General features: G+C 39.5%; 1 protein-coding gene across 5 annotated transcripts in view; it reads left to right on the top strand.

The window, feature by feature from the left end:
- Positions 1–17,693, top strand: part of LOC120416167 (homeobox protein cut) — a 198,658-nt gene that overhangs the window by 91,353 nt on the left and 89,612 nt on the right. The gene's annotated exons all lie outside the window — the stretch shown is intronic.

The following is a 17,693-nucleotide window of genomic DNA, read 5'->3' as shown; positions in this document are numbered from 1 at the left end:
GCTATCTGTCAGGATCCCCCAAGATTTGTTCCACCCACAAAAAACCCCGATCTTATCGAGAGAGCGTCCAACTTTTCCCATTTTCGCGACACCGACTGTTCGTTTTCCCATTTGAACCCGGTCAAGCGAGTTAAAAAAACGAAAAGGAAAATCCTTTTGATTAATTTCACCACATTTTTTAATTAAATCCCATGTTCGGCGTGGCGGTCAGGGGGGCAGGACATTCCGCGTGCACTTTTACAGCTCCTTCGGCGATTCTTCTTCCTCTGGATCGATGCCGAAGAACACAGACACTGTGTGCAGTACAAAAAAAACAAGCTTTTGATTTATATTTACTGAAAAATAATGGAAAACTTTTCTTTTCTTTGTTATCCTTGAAGCGCCCAAAGAAAAAAAAAGAGTTTTTTTCTTCACCTCAATTCGAAGAAAAAAATGTTGCTGAGAAAATCCCTTGTTCTGAGAAAAGGAAGAAAAAAAAACATAAACGACAAAGTACGGAAAGTGCCTGTTGGTGGGGCGAATGTTTCCAAACACAATACAATCGCTTTTTTATTACGTCATTTATCCACAATTCATTGAATTTCGCTTTTCTTACCACGTGCCATCCCTCGCACAAGGAAAAAGAATCCACCCCTGCGTTGATTTTCCTTTCTTCCCAGCCCTGTTTTTCACCGCCCAATTGACGTTTCTTCCCCCAAAAAACATCCGAGAGGGGGGGAGGATCCAAGTAGGCGTACGAAACAACTTACTTTCCGATTCTTTTATCGCTTTGTTTGCCGCGTCCAAATAGGGGAAATATACCCTTTCTAATCAAACACCTATCTTCGTCATATGGAGAGTTTGATGCTCGATTAAAGCTCCAAAAATACTATTCAGGCTATAAACTTACCAGCAACAGCACCGCCTCGAGTAAGCACGCAAATGTATGCCATTTACTGACCAAAAAGATCAAATTAAATGCACTTTTGATCATAATTTCTATTTTGCGAGACTATTTCTCATCATTTTGGTGGCACACACATCCACACGCAAGATCAGAGGTTAACTGCTTAACGAAAGTCGCCATCAATATCTTTTCACTTGCGCTAACGATTTCAAAGCGCTTAAGATATAAAATTGCTTCCAACTACCGGCTACATGTTCTTTTGACCGTTACTTAGTCACTCACTTGAAAAATAATCCCGAAACATGTAAATAATTAGCAAGCGCCATCAAAAAAACAAACGCGCTAAGTCATCTGACGTTTGAATTTTGAATACCCATTCCAATCGAAGGCTGAAGAAAACCAACACCACCAACATGCTGGTGCAGCGCCTGTTGGAGTGAGCCAGTGATGCCAGGGAATTTCTCTATAAATGCTACTTTTCGTGAGTGTTCGCTTAAAATTTCATCAATTTTGGCAGCACTAAGCAGACCCAAAAGAGCGCTGGAAGAAAAAAAGAACTAAGCTGAAAATAGAAAAATGGGCGTGGCCCAATGCACTCGACTGATTAGAATGCATTTGGGAAATATTTTTTTTTTAATGCTTGTAAAAGGAATAGCATAACTTTTAATAAAAGTGAAAATAAACAGAAATGTTCACAAAAAGTTGCTCTACTCGTTGGTGTACTTGGTTTTAGTGAATTTCAAGAAACAATCCAGATTATCCAGCATCATTCAAACACGACCGCTTATTAGGCTTAAAATGGGCATATTTCCCCTATTGAGTAATCTGCCCTTCGCTACAAATCGAATCGTTTGTTGTGGTGTTCTTTTGCTCTTTTTTCCCAGCCTAAAAAAGAAAGAAAAAAAGAGGGAAAAACGTCAAATCATCAATGACGAGGGTTTCTTTTTCTTCTTGGAAGAAGCAGAAAAAACATCGCTTGTTGATTCGACTCCTTGAGCAGGCCCCAAGCCTGCTTTTTCGCACCTCCTCCCCGGAAGATTCTGCCCTTCCTTTGGTCCGGAGAAAGTCATAGTTCAGGGCAGGTTGCTCTTGAACACTTGAGGAATTAGCTAGATACACTCCCAAATCCACTTAGTGACCTCGCTCCTTCTGGACGACGTTGCCCTTTTCAACGACTTTCTTGGCCAGCCCCACCCTCGCCCAGGTTCTGTTTGTTTAGGGCGCCTCCTCGATTCGCTTTGATTTATCGCCCGGGCAACTTCTTGCGAGTGCGAGGATCAAAGCAGCCATTGGGAAAATTGAAAATCTGACCGGTCCCTCGGCCGCTTTGACGTTTTGGTCGGGGGGTAGGAAACTCATTTGCATCGAACGTCTTGCGACGGTCTTCCGGTGGAGGCGTCAGAATAAATATTCCGAACAGGTTCGGGATCACTTTTCAGCTCAATTTTCCAATCACCTTTCCCCCCGCTATTAAATGGTGACCAGTCGTGCGTACAATGACGGTTTGTCGAGAAACCGGGGGGTACGAAAGCGATAAATTGTTCGACCCCTCGAAAAAAAAGTTGTCTCTATTGAGCAGAGATTCTTTTTTCGGTCCTTGATGTAAATAAAAGTTGTTCAAAGGAAGATGGAGCGTCCTACCCACCCCCATCGCTGCACTTTTCAAAAGGTCAAAGTTTCAGGTCAGGATGTTTACGGAAAATTTCTGTTTATTTTCCTTTTTTCCTAAGCGGCCTAAGCAGCCGAAGGCTGCTGAAAAAAAGGATTTTATTGTTATTGGTTTCCGAAGGAAAAGTGAAAAAGTTTCCACTTGATTTGTTGACGGTAGAATTTTCACACCCGCAGGAAAAGGAAAAGAAGCGAAGGAGGAAAAATAAATAAACAGTATCAAATTTCCTGCCAAATTTGCTCCCCCCAAGAGAAAGAAGAAAAAAAAACGAAGAAAAGTCTCGGAAAGAAAGAGGTTAGGTTAGGGCGTGAAGCGATACTGGCGGCGCCTACTGCGGTTTGGGGTTGGGGAAAATTCGAATTCGACCCACTCTGATAGGTGATTATCTTGTTTACAACCGGCTGATCGAAGTAGGCTGCGCCGGGTTTGCCATAAAAAATTAATAACTCTATAAGCTGTTTGCTCGTGTTGTTGTTGCTCGAGGTCGGATTTATTGACGTGAGAAAGTAACACGCCTTCCGGTGGCGTCCTTCCGGACGGATCTTGAACGATTTCGGGGAGGTGATTACTATTGATTTTGGGGCTTGTTTGGTGAAAGGGCGAAAACAATAACGACGTTTCAGAGGGGGGCGTAAATCCGAAATTGATCCATAAAAAGTTATGCGCTGTTTCTGGCGGAATTTTGGGCAAGTGTTTTGGGAATTTTATTGGTTTAAAGTCGGGAAATTTGATGCCCGAGTCTTGCGGTTTGATAGCTGCGGTATTGATTTTCATCGGGGTATTAACTGCCGTCGAACTGGGTATTAATGATCTTTCGAGGTTATTGCCTATTGAATTTTATCGCTATAATTATGGCACAGCCTACTAAACGGATCGGATATCGACAATCGTTTCGACGCCAAACAGAAAACCTCGTGGTGTCGTGTCCTACCCCCCACCAAAAACAACCAACTAAGAATCACACCTCCAAGAGAACCATTACTCTAGCTCTAGCCGTTCTTACCCAGTGGCCACCATAAATAATAGAAGCCACCAGACACTGGCCGTCTGCTGCCTGCCTGCCTGGTGCCACATTCCCCGTGTATGTTTACTGCAATCCATAACTTCTTCCCTGCTGCTGCTACGACGGTCTCGACCCCATCTCCTGGGAACACTTCCGAACTTCTGGACCGGGGGGTAGAACTCCCGAAAAATTAGTCGAAGAAGACCGGGCGGGGGGAACACCAGCTGAACCTGCTGCTGCAGTGTATTTATTTCATTAATTTTCTCCCCGAGTTCACACATTGGAGCAACGGGGAAGTCCTTGCACACACAAGGAAGTTTGGCCACAAGTTGGGTCGGCCTCCGCGCCCGAGGGACGACGCGATATATTGGTTATTTATTTTTTTGGTGCAGTACCCCCCGTTCGCGCTCCCCGATCCAAGTTGGCGTGAATTTTTCCAAAGTCCGAACACGGAACTTGCGCGGCATTAACATGTAAATTTTGCCGACCCGGTTGAAAGAGTTGCTTCTGCATGCTTTTTTTTCGGTTCGATTCTGCTACTAATTTACAACAGAGGGAACAAGTTTCGGGGGGGCCGAAAGTTTTGCGCCCGCAGAAAGTTACACAATTACGGGGTGGTGAATTTGGCACTGGATCGATGACCCCCGGAAGGGTTGCCAGACACAGCGGTCTCTAGAACCATTGTGTAACTGACGGATCAACAGAAGATTCGTTCTTCAGACACAACGGTACAAACAGGTACAATTGTGTGACTGAAGTTTGACAGATTGACGAGCGTCAGACACAATTTTACAAACAGGTAAAATTGTGTAACTGAGCTACTTTGATTGACAGTTTGACAGATTGACAGCTTCCACTTGCATTCTTTCCCAAATCGCACGCTCAACCTTCAATGTTGACGTCCGTAATAGAGGGCACCTTCCCCGCAACCCGCAAACTCGCTCGCGTGGCACCAAGATGAAGTGATAAAGACTCCGAATTCCATTCTCCAAACAAGGTTGTGTACGGTAAACTACACGCGTTTATTTGCAAATGGAACAATAAAACATTGAAAACCCATTTGCATACACTCGCGTCTTTGGTGGCGGCGACGCCAACTAAGACCAGGACTAAGCCCAAGACGACGGCGTCGCCGTCGTCGTTCCGTACAAGGAAAAACATACGTACCCTTACTCCAACGGAGATCGAGATCATAAATTCCTTAACCCCCCACACACACACGGTCTCTCCCTCACCGGGTGAATTTCGGGAAAAGCAGGGTGGCTTCGCCACATGGGAGATTTCGGAAAGATAGCGTGTGCTCCATAGGGTGTCCCCCCGGTCAACCCTATTGCGCTCTCTGGTATGCGTTTAAGATGGTATCGAATCGCGTGGAAGCGGACGACGACGACGATGGCTGGCTGTTCGTACTACTGCAAGAATAGTCTAAATTTCGAAAGTGTCAAAACAAAACATACTTTCACTATATTTATAGCGATTGTCGGTTGTTCTGCGCCCACCTCGGCTTGGCAAGGAGGGGTTTGGGTTCTGTTGGTAGGGTAGAACACTGGTGGTTGGACAGTTTTTCATAAGCTTAAAATGAGGTAAAGAACGCTGCATACCTTCGCACTTACCAGTTGAGAGTTGGTCTAGAAGATATGTCCTTCACAGACCTTAAAAAAAAATTAATAAAAGAGTTTTAACTTAAATTTAGATATGCTTTACTGCATACCTTCACCCTTACCAATAAGGAGTTTATCTAGAAGAGATATTTTTTTGCATTATAACAACAGTATCTGTATCATCAGAAAGTGATATCATTTATAATCAAAAGTCTATTAACTTAAATTTAAATGTGGATCGCTTCATACCTCCACACTTGCCATTAGAGTGTTAATCTAGAAGAGATGAGTTTATTTTGTAGGATTTAATTCCTATTTATTAAATTAACTATTAAATTTGTTAACAATGCACTTTTGCTATTTGATAATCAAACTTGATCGTTTCATACCCCCAAACTTAACAGTAAGGGGTTATCTAGAAGAGATGACTTTTTTCTACAGATTTGATGCACTGTTTTTTGAATAAACTCAAATTCAGCTTAAAAACGTTGCATACTCCCACATTTTCCAGTAAGCAGGGAAGAAGATGACCTTCTACTGCAGATCAATTGCACAACTTCTTAATAAGACGAAGAAAATAGTAAAATATGTTGGAGCTCAAATTTTGGGGAGGATCGCTCTATACCTCCGCACTTACCAGTAGAGTGTTAAGCTATCAAAGATGACCTTAGTCTGTAGAATTGAAGCACTTTTTTACAAAATGCACATGTGAACTCAAAAATCAAACCATCCACATTAACGACCCCCGGGTCTTTTGTGGTCTCTATTGCAAGTTTCTGCTCGAACCTAGGTGTCCGAAGGCTTGAATGGGGAGAGCACCCAAACCTCTTTTACTCCAAGGAACCTTCCACCCCAGTGTTTGAACTGACGACCTTTGGATTGCGAGTCCAACCGCCGCCAGCGATTCCACCGGAGTAGGCTTGGTTTGGTGTGTTGTTTGTACTTATGGCATGGAGACAACTCCTACACCTGGAATGACTTAACGACCTGACAACCAAGGCCGGGACCAACATTTTACTTCCTCATCCGATGGAAGGTTGCAGCAGATGGGAATCGAACCCAGAATCATCCGCTTACAAAGCGGACAGCGTAGCCATTCGGCCACGCACTGCCACTAACTAACGGATATCAGCAAAATTTTAAATGGAATTGCTTCATATCCCCACTCTTACTACCCTTACTACCCATTTTTACAGGATTTGAGGACTTCTTCTCTATAAGACAATTTTATTTGTAAAATACAGAGTAAGAACACAAATTTTGATGTAAATCGTTGCATACCCCCACACTTACCAGTTAGTTCTTCATCTAGAAGAGCTGGCTTCATTTTGTAGAAATTGAGTACTATTTCTGTACAAATTAACCCTTTACAACCCAACCCCGCCTCTAGACGGGCTTTGATCTAAAAAGCCGTCAAAAATCCATTTTCAATCAATTTTTGATCTTTAAAAGGAAAGACGAACTGACAAAATTTCAGAAAATTCTAAGATTGGAAGTGTTATGTGATTTTGGCTGTGTTTCATACATTTTTTTCTATATTATGTGAAAATAAATATGCAGTAATTTTTATAGTGTACCAGAGTATGTCTCTTAGATTTTTTTTTTACAATATTAATGATAATAATTAGGCATAGTGATTTTTCACGCTCGAAAATTGCAAATTTAACGGGGACCTCAATTTTATAACTCCAAATTTCACGCAAATTTCGCGGAATGTGATTTTTTTTAAATAACTTTGAAAATCTAACGTTAAAATCACAGAAACTGCTTTTTATGCTTCATTATTAATTATTCTTTCATAAACGAAAAAAAATCTTCACTAAATTTGAATGTGACACAAAAAAATCTTCAAATTTTCAAAAAAGTTTCCTCCTATAGATATTTTGAAACAACATGTAAGGCATGCGTATTCTTATTTATTGTACTGCTTTTCCGATTAATTAAGCTAAAAAGTTTTTTCTGATTTGATTCTGTTTTATCATTTTATATTTTTATTAAATTTCATATCAAAGCATGATTTAACAATCTAGACCAGCCAAAATGAGGCAAATATAATTTAATTTGTACCAAAATCGAAATTTTTATTCAAAATAAGAACAGAAAACTAAACACGTAGTATTTTTTTAACTTTCATAGGAATCATCCATATTTAAATATTTAGCAGGACTCAGAAAAATTCTGAATTTTTTTTAAAACGAGATTTCAAAGATAAAAAATACTCATCATTTTATTTTGAATCAAACATACCTTGATTCTTTTAATTTGTTTTAAAACTTTACCTTTCAAATAAAATAGCGGTAAAATTTTTATTACAGCGAATGAAAATATTACTAAATTTAGTTAGTTTCATTAAAAAAAACTGAGAAATCAGAGCAATATCTGGAGATTTTTTTGAAAAGGTCCAATAAACCAATTTTTCAGTTTTTGCTTTTTGGGTGTTTTTTAATACCTTTGACTCAAGGCGGTTTCGAAAACACCCAAGAAGCAAAAACTGGAAATTTGGTTTATTCGACCTTTTAAAAAAAAAACTCCAGATTCTTCATCATAGAAAACAAATAAAATTTTCTTAAATATTCTTTAGGGATGAAATATTTATTATGTTGTTTTGATGATGCTATAAAAAAAAATATTTGAAAAATTGATAAATTTCACGAATTTCACGACGTCCGCGAAATCGTAAAAAATCACTAACCCTATATTAGTAATTAAATAAGGGTATTCATTCGCTTAAATTCTACAGTAGTTAATATAATAATTTTAATTTCTATTTAAGTTTGATAAATTATGTTGAGAAAAATCGTTACAGTTTCACACAAACATAAAATTTTACGAGATTTCGCGGTAAAAGCCAAATTTCATGGATTTCACGCTGTCCACGAAATGGTGAAATTTCACTAACCCTAATAATAATCTATAGTAGAAAATGTCAGAAACAAGGTAAGAAATGATAAATGGACTGTAAAAACATTTTAAACAAAACTAGATAAGCAAATGGTAATGATAGAAGGTGGTAAAGAAAGCCAAATACTATCAGAAACAAACATAAACAAGATGCAAATGTAAATACTAAACAATGAACAAGAAAATTATAAAACAAGAGAAGTAAAGTTCTTCGTAGATCAATAGATGCTCAAAATGCATACCCCCACACTTTTCAGTTAGATGTTCAACTGGAACAGATGCATACCCCCACACTTGCACGTTGTTGAGTGTTGGGCTCAAAGAGATGACCTATAATTTGTAGCATACAAGCTCGTTTGCTTAGAAAATGATTTCATATGCATACCCAAGTGTATCAGCTTAAATTCAGATGAAATTTCTTCATACCCCCACACTTACTAGAAAAGTGATAATTTTTAAGAGATGACCTACTAGGTGATTCTTCTTACAAGAAACTCGGTTCAAGCCCAAACTTTGGTGATGATCGATGCATACCCCCACACTTACCAGTAACATGTTAAGCTTCAAGAGATGATCTTAAACTACAGATTTTAACTACTATTTCTACGTAAGATAATTTCATGATTAAACACGTGCGTTTCAGCTCAAATTTAGATGAATTCGATGCATACCCCCACTCTTACCAGCAAGGTGTCCATCTAGAAGAGATGACCTTATTCAGCAGGATTAAAACGATTTTTTTCAATCAAAAGTGTCAAACCACCACAGTCCCACCGTACCGTGGTGGCACTTTTCCAACCGGGTTTTTCGCCTTCACCGTATCGCTTACCGAGAAAGAAAATCAAACAACTACCCACACACCGAGCCGAGCCGAGAAAACCATTTCTTGACGTGGTGGTTTTCTGGAAGGAATTGTTTCTCGATTTGTTTGCATTCATCCGCGGTGCGGTTTGGAAGGTGGGCGCGGGTGGAATTTTTCCAAACAACTTAAACCGTTCGCTAATGGATGACTTGATGAAAATCTGGTCCCGTTTTCTTTCCAACGACAACTTGTCGTCGCCGCCGACTTGGATGGCACGGCACAAACTTTGCCGCTTGATTTAATTTATTCGCCGTGTGATCGAATTAAAACTCGCGCTCGCGGCCTACTGCGCTGCCACGCTCGTAAACAACCATATGATATGGGTGAAAATTGTTTTATTGATAAAATACAGTCGGAGCGTGTGTTCTTGGCTGCTTTGATGTTTCGTGCCTCGGTCGGTTCTCGGGGAAAAATCGAACCCAGGGAAAAGTCATCGCCCACCGGGGTGGAAGAAAAATGAACGAGGCTCGAACTTTCGAGGTTCAATCGCGGCGCACACGAGCTCCCGGAGCTCCTCAGCGGGAGAAATGAAAGGTAATAAAAATAAAAAGTTCTTATCAGAAAAGTTGAAAATTTATATGCAAATGTTTCTTTCTTGGGAAGCGGTGGCATCAGCAGGGGGTGGTTGAGGTGGTGTGGTTGGCGTTTTGTGTTTTCTTTAATTTCATGGCTCAAGTTGGTGTGTGGTTCTATCCCGTTGGAGGGGTGGCCTCAGCTGGCGGGTCGTCGTCGTCGTAGAAGGTGATTAACAAATAATACCACTCGTTTGCTGCCGCGTTCTACAAGCCGTTTGGTCCTAATAATAATAAGGAATAAATTATCGAACGGCGAATGTGAGCGCGCCCTGGCGTACGAACCCACGTGGGTGTATGCAAAAGAGAGGCCTTTTAAATCGGCTATCGAGTAGTTTGTGGTGTTTTAAAACTGAACCAACCAAGGAGGGGCGGGAGGGGGACGGAAATATAATTTTCTTTCCAATTGCATGCAATTTGATTTATTTCCAGCCATTTCACCTTGGCCCATGTTGCCGTGCCGTGTTTTATTGCGTTGCCAGGATTAAATGACACATTTGGAATTGGGCTTTGGGTTGATTTTGCGCGATTGGTGGCGCCGGTTCAGCTCCCAGGGAAAAGGGGTCGCCGGGACTAATTAGTCATCGACGGTGGCGACAGGCTGTTTTGTGGAAGTCGTCATATGGATTTTGAGCAAAACCCATGATGAGTTTGAATTAGTCATTGGCGACGTCGTTTAGAACGACGCCGATCGAAACATATCAGCTTAAATTAAGAATTTTGTTTAATCATACCCCCAGTCTTACCAGCATCATATTTAGCAAGAAAAGATGATCAAATTTTTATTTTCACTAAATTTTATCAACATTTTTTCATTAAAACAAAAATTACATTACAGAAAATTACATTTTTTTCAATTTGCTGCATACCTCCAGACTTACCAGCAAGATGGTCATCCAGAAGAGATGACTATATTCAGTAAACTCTGAGCAGTTTTCTATACCCAAAAACATTTTTTGCATACCTCCGCACTTACCAAGAAGACAGTAATCTAGAAGAGATAACCATATTTAGTAAATTCTGAGTGGTTGTTCGTCATCCGATCCGAATTACCAAAATTCAGAACGATCGGTGCATACCCTTAGACTTACCAGCAAGATGGTCATCTAGGAGAGATGACTATATTCAGTAAGCTCTGAGCAGTTTTTGTAATCTAAAGGCATCTTTCGAAAGACAAAATTTGTATGAAAATTGGAAGCGTTTTTTGCATACCTCCAGACTTACCATCAAAATAGTCATGCAGAAGAGATGACCATATTCAGATGATTCTGAGTGGTTGTTTGGCATTCTCTAAAGGTAAAATTTGAACAAAATTCAGAGCGATTCGTGCATACCCCCAGACTTGCCAGCAAAATGGTAATTCAGAAGAGATGACCATATTATGGAAACTCTGAGCAATTTTTGTCATCCAACAAGAGATAAAATTTGTGTGAAAATTAGAAGCATTTTTTGCATACATTCACACTTACCAAGAAGATAGTAATCTAGAAGAGATGGCTATATTCAGTAAATTTTAAGTGGTTTTTCGTCATCCGAAGAAACGAAAAATTTGACCAAAATTCAGAACGATCGGTGCATACCCCCAGACTTAACCAGCAAGATGGTCATTCAGAAGAGATGACTATAATCTGCAAGCTCTGATCATTTATTTGTCATCTGACAAAAGGTAAAATTTGATAGAAATTTAGAGCAATCGGTGCATACCCCCAGACTTTGCACCAAGATGATCATCTAGAAGAGATGACAATATTTAGTAAGGTTTGAGCAGTTGTAGTCATCTTAAAAAAGATAAAATTTGTGTTAAAATTAGAAGCGATTTTTTCATACCCCTAGACTTACTAGCAAGATAGTAATCTAGAAGAGATCACAATATTTAGTAAATTCTGAGTGGTTGTTCGTCATCCGACAAAAACTAAATTTGACCAAAAATCAGAGTGATTGGTGCATACCCCAAGACTTACCAGCAAGATGGTCATCCAGAGGAGATGACTATAATCTGCAAGCTCTGATCATTTATTTGTCATCTGACAAAAGTTAAAATTTGATAGAAATTTAGAGCAATCGGTGCATACCCCCGGACTTAGCACCAAGATGATCATCTAGAAGAGATGACAATATTTAGTAAGGTTTGAGCAGTTGTAGTCATCTTAAAAAAGATAAAATTTGTGTTAAAATTAGAAGCGATTTTTTCATACCCCCAGACTTACTAGCAAGATAGTAACTAGAAGAGATTACAATATTTAGTAAATTCTGAGTGGTTGTTCGTCATCCGACAAAAACAAAATTTGACCAAAAATCAGAGTGATTGGTGCATACCCTAAGACTTACCAGTAAGATGGTCATCCACAAGGAGATGACCATACTCTGCAAGCTCTGATCAGATTTTTGTCATCTGACAAAAAGTAAAATTTGACTAAAAATTTAAAGTTTTCTATGCATACTTCCAGACTTACCAGTAAGATGGTCATCTAGAAGAGATGACATTATACATTATACATCTCTTAGCAGTTTTAGTCATCCGAAGTCATCCTACAAAAGAGAAAATTTGTGTGAAAATTAGAAGCGTTTTTTGTATACCCCCAGACTTACCAGCAAGATAGTAATCGAGAAGAGATGGCCATATTCTGTTAGCTCTGATCAAATTTTCCTCAACTGAAGAAAGGTAAAATTTGTTAAAAATTAAGAGCAATTGTTTCATACCCCAAGACTTACCAGAACCATGGTCATCGAAAAGAGATGCGCATAATATTTTGTTTTAAAGTATTTCTCAAGCACATGATTTACCAACTGTGCCAACTTCACGTCACAAATCAGTGCAAAAATATCCTCCGCAATCTCCGCAACAATACACAAAAATGCACCCCGCAGCACACATGCGGTGCCAAAGTTATCGCACATGGGTGACAAACGGTACGGCGGCCCAAGAAACGACTCATTAGAGCACGGCAACTCCGTCGTCTGTCACGCACATTTTCCCGGGACCCCAACGACGTCGAGGGACATTTTTTACGATTCTTATTTTCCGATTTATCTCCGCGAAAAAACACAATATACTGGCCGCGCTTGCAGCAAAAGAAATTAAAAAAATTAGAGCCCCGAGCCGTCAAAAGCCGGGAAAGCGGAGCTAATTTCGATTTGAATCTTTTACTCTGGTGGGTTGGGAAGAATGGTGGAGGAAAAAATCTGCAGCACCAGCAGCAGCCAGCGAAAAATCTTTATGGACATTTTATTTAATGGCTTGGATAAAGGATATAAATATCGCATTTGGAAACCCGCTTCGTTGAGCAGTTTTCTTGTGTCGCTCATCTCCCGCTGGATGCATTCGCGAGCGCTCTCGAATGAATAAATCCACCGCACCAAAAAAAAAGATCACCAAGGATGCAAAACATGTGCTTCCAGTCCCCGTCCCCGAAAACCCCACTGGAGAGAGCGCTCGAAAAAAAAAAAATCTCCACACTTTCATTCATTAATGATGACGGTGCAAGCCAAGCCCAAGTCCGAAGAAAAAATCTTCTCCCTCGACACGTCCAAATTACCTTCCAGCTGATGCACTCGCTCCAGGCTGTGGCCATTCCGACACACGCGAGCAAAAAAAAAATCGCACCCTGCCCGGGAAAACCCGCGGAAAACCGCAACGAATTTTTCTTCCGTTCCACGTGTTGGGGCTCGGACGCGCTCGGTGAGATTGCACTCCTTTTTTCCCACCACACACACGAGATGCTCGTTTGGAGGGGGGTTGGCCCTTTTTTGGGTTTTGTAAAATGAGCGAAATTTGCGTGGGAATCCCTTCATACCCCCGAACTCACCAGTTAGGTGTTCATCTTGAAGGTATGGAGGAAATCAACAAGATTACACTGCGTTTTTCGAATAAAACAACTAAATTTTGTTGGATTGTATGAAAATGCAGGATTAGGACTGGTCAGACATGAAATCACTGCATACCCCCACACTTACCATCATATAGGCAAGCTAGAAGATATGGTTATATTCAGTGTGCTTTGGGTTGAATAACTCAACAAAATTACAGGAGATTGTTCAACAATACTAAGGTGAAGCTAAGCTTGTATTTTGGGGGTGAATCGCATCATACCCCCACTTTTAGCATACAAATGTCCATCCTGAAGATATGAAGGATCTGAGCAAGATTTCACTGCGGTTTTGAATAAAACAGCTAAATTTTGTTGGATTGTATGAAAGTGAAAGATTTTGAATGGTCAAACAGGAAATCACTGCATACCCCCACACTTACCATCATATGGTTAAGCTAGTAAATATGGTCATATTCAGTGAGTTTTGGACTGAATAACTCAACAAAATTAGAGGAGATTGTTCAACAATACTGAGGTGAAGATAAGCTTGTATTTTACGGGTGAATCCCTTCATACCCCCACACTTACCATACAGATTTCAATCCTTTTTCAAATAACTCAACAAAATATTATGAGAGTGTATCAAAATACAAAATGCGAAAAGTCCAATCTTGAAACCGCTGCATACCCCCACACTTACCATTATAAGGGTCATTCGAAGATATGACCATAAATTGTATGATTTATCCGGAAAATTAAACAAAAAAAGTTTAAATTAAATGACCGCATACCCCCACACATACCATCTTAATGTTAATTTAGAAGATATCCTGAAAAACTCAACCAATTTTTAAGATTTGAAACTCTATGCTTAGTCCGAAGCTAATACCTCCTACCCTACACCTTCCAGAACAGCAGCTATGCACTCGCGTAATTTATGCGCTTTTTCGGAGAGGCGGGGGGAGCTTGGATTCAAATCCCAGAAAGAGAGAGAAAAAAAAAACGAGCATCACGAGGAGTCGGAATAAATCATAAATTTGGCTTATAAATCATTGGCTAAAGCAGCGCGCGGGTTTCTGACCCCGGCAACGAGCTCTGATTGGGTGTGGAAAATGTGCGCGCGTGGTTTTTTCGCGGCGTTGGAAAAATTAGAACCGGAGCAAATAGTTTTTCCTTGATATCCGGTCGGAAATGTGTGCGCCTGTGGTGGGCTGGGCGTGGGAAAGACAGATTTTTAATATCGCAATTTTTGGGATTTTTTTTGCGCGGTTTGGATTTGCCTTCAAGGGAAGAGTAATTTATTGCACGAGTGTGGTGAAAGTGGGTTAATATTCGAAATAGTTTTTCGTTTTATCCGGATTGCAAAATTGTAAATACTCTTTAATTCAAATTACACTCCGACGAGCCATCAATTTCCACCGAAATCAACAGTCTGCATTGAATTAATGTTATTGCCAAAGTTGAAACCCGTTTGCCGCGTCAGTGTCCCTCCCCTCCCATCGAACTGTGGCAGCATTATTTTAATGTTGTGTGGAAAGTAATTAACAGTTTCCGTTTGTTTCCGCTCGCTGCAGTTCCTTACCCCGTTTCGCAAAAAAAGTATTCCGAACACAAAGATTTGCATGATGATACCTCACCCACCTCCACGTTGCACAACTTCTCCGTACTCTTTATTTTTTTCCAGTGCGGGGAGGTTACCCCCGGGATCGGCACGGTTTAATATAAAAATATATTTGCAAATTCTTAATTAAAACGGCCCATATCTCATACAGATCTATAGCGAAGAAAACGCGAGTCCCGAAAAATAACCCCAGAAAGCATTAAAATAAAACTGCAATAAAGCTCATGCAACGGCTCATTTTTATGTTTTGCGCTCCCTTTTTTTTCCTACCCCGACCGTCTACCTCCTTCCTTTTCCTCAACACATCAAGTCAGCCTTGGAGAGTCCGCTTTGGCGAACCACCACGCGTCTCCAGCACATCAAAGCCAACTGCGCCGAAAATCGCCAATTTCTCACATTAATCGCCAAATCGTAGCAATTAATCAATAGAGTCGTCGGCGCGCGGGTTGCTTTGACCGGAGCGCGTGCACCGATTGCATTCGCAATTTTTGTAAAGTACCGACAATGTTTCGTCTGAAATCCGAGTCGGGACGCATCAACGGGCGAGTTCAAAATTCACATTAATTCGTACGCGGCGCGGCGAGCGCGCCTTCACCTTGTACTGCGCTGATGGACTCGGAGTGTCTCTCTCTCTCGCATAAAGCGATTAGCTCAAATTTGTAGCAGAAACGCCCCCCTGCTCGAAAGCGTTGTTTTGGGATGGACGAAATCTCCGGAAGGGAAAGAGACGAGCGAAAACTCGGGGCTCTGATTGTCTGTGAGTGACTTCTTGCGTTTTTTTGGGCGGCATGCTTTAATGTCATTAGGATAAGAACACGAAGTGCAGGGTAGGGTTACTAGTGGTAGTATTTACGGTAGGGGTGACATTGACAGAATTCATAATCACTTTTCACTATTTGTAATCATTGATTTTCAGGAGATTTGTACTTACCGTTTGAACTGAAATGCAATCAACACTTGCATTATATTTGAGTACTTACCTTGATTTGACCTTCCCACTGGCTTCCAGGTTTGGTACCTCAAAGTTGAAGTCCATAATTGAGCAGTCAAATTTTCACTTCTTTTAATTTACTAAGTTCTGAAGTCCGTAATAGAAGAGCCATTGAATGAACATTAATTTAGCTATAAATTGGTAGCTAACGAAATTGACACTTTTTGCTAGAGATTTAGTTTTTTCTGCTTATAATCACAATTTACTGGAGCTTGATGATTCCACTTGCACTATATTCAACAATTTTACCTAATTTTTGCACTTAAAAAATTGTACTTACCTTCTCCAAGATTGGTCCTTTTTGGATTAGGTACCTTAAAGTTGAAGTCCGTAATTGAGAGTTGCTGAAGTCCTGAAAAGAAGAGGAATTGTATCAATCCTGTTTTAGCTCAAATGTTGTGACTGTAGCAATTAGTTTGATAGTTGAGTAGTTTTCTACTATTTCGCAAATCGATTTTTCTAAAATGCAGCATTAGTTTTTCCTCAAGCAGGTATTGGACTATGACAAACAAACAAACAAACCGGCACTTTTTGACAGTTTGCCTGCATTTGTTTGTAGAAACGTCAGCCTGCAAACTGTCAAACATAAAAAGGTGCGAGTTTGTTTGTCATTGTCTAATACCTGCTTTACAAGTCTCAATACCAATCTGCAGGCTGATCATAACAACTGGGTACGTAAACGTATAAAAATCTGCAATTTGGGATGGAATTTTCTGATCGATTTGGTGTCTTGGACAGGGTTGAAGGTTATGGTTAAGACTTTCGGAAAAATGTGTACATGGAAAAAATATCAGAATTTTAAACTTAACTATTTTCATTTTTTTTGAGTTTTAGAGGAATTGAAAATACATCTTTTGAGCAATAGTGCAGAGTGATGATTTTTTGTAAAAAAAATAATTGAAAATGTGGTAAAAATATATAAATATTTTTAAAAGCAAAATCAAACATGTAACCGAAAAAACACAGAAAAATTTTGAAAAAAATGTACCGTTAGGTTAAAGTTTTCGGAAATTTTAACACTAAGGGGTGACTATTACAAATATTTTTGAAAAACTGAGAAATGTCCTAAATTTTTTTCTCTGAGATTTTGAAAAATTTGTTTGTGAGATAAAGCCTCTCAAAGAATTCAAAACGATGCAAATTAGTTTTTTTCTTTTCTAGGTGTCACCTTATAAGCCTGTAATTTTCAACTGACGATACTTCGGAAACTTTTTGTCTCGTTTCTCAATGCTGAAAATTCAAAATTTTGTGAAACTTAGTGATCTCTTCAATAAAAATTATATCATTTTTTTTAAATCTAACATAACTTACGAAAAGGTTTTCAAAAGATAATTTTAAACCATTTTTTAACAAACAAAAATGAAATATTTCCAAAAATTAAAAACAAATTTAGACTAAATTCCAATCTATGAGTTAAAAAAAAGACCCAGCAAACAAAATTTTAAATTTTCAGCTTTTTTGTGTTTTAGAATACTCCTGAATCCAAGCGGTTTCAAAACACCCAAAAAACAAAATTTTGAATTTTTTTATTGAACCTTTAAAAAAACGCAAATTTGTGCTAGTTTTTGTGACTTTTGATATTGATGTGGCTAGACAATTATTCAACTACAAATCTATAATATTCATGAAAAAATTGTAGTAAAATGAAAGTTTAAATGTACTGGAGGATCAATTTTAATTAGTTTTTTTCCAATTTCGCGCCATTTCACGGTTTTGACCATATTTCACGGCCAAGAGTAAATTTCACGGAATACGCGAAAAATCAATAGAAATCTTAA

Source organism: Culex pipiens, chromosome 3 (assembly GCF_016801865.2).
Source record: "Culex pipiens pallens isolate TS chromosome 3, TS_CPP_V2, whole genome shotgun sequence".
NCBI lineage: Eukaryota > Metazoa > Arthropoda > Insecta > Diptera > Culicidae > Culex > Culex pipiens.
This window is presented reverse-complemented; position numbering and strand designations above follow the sequence as displayed.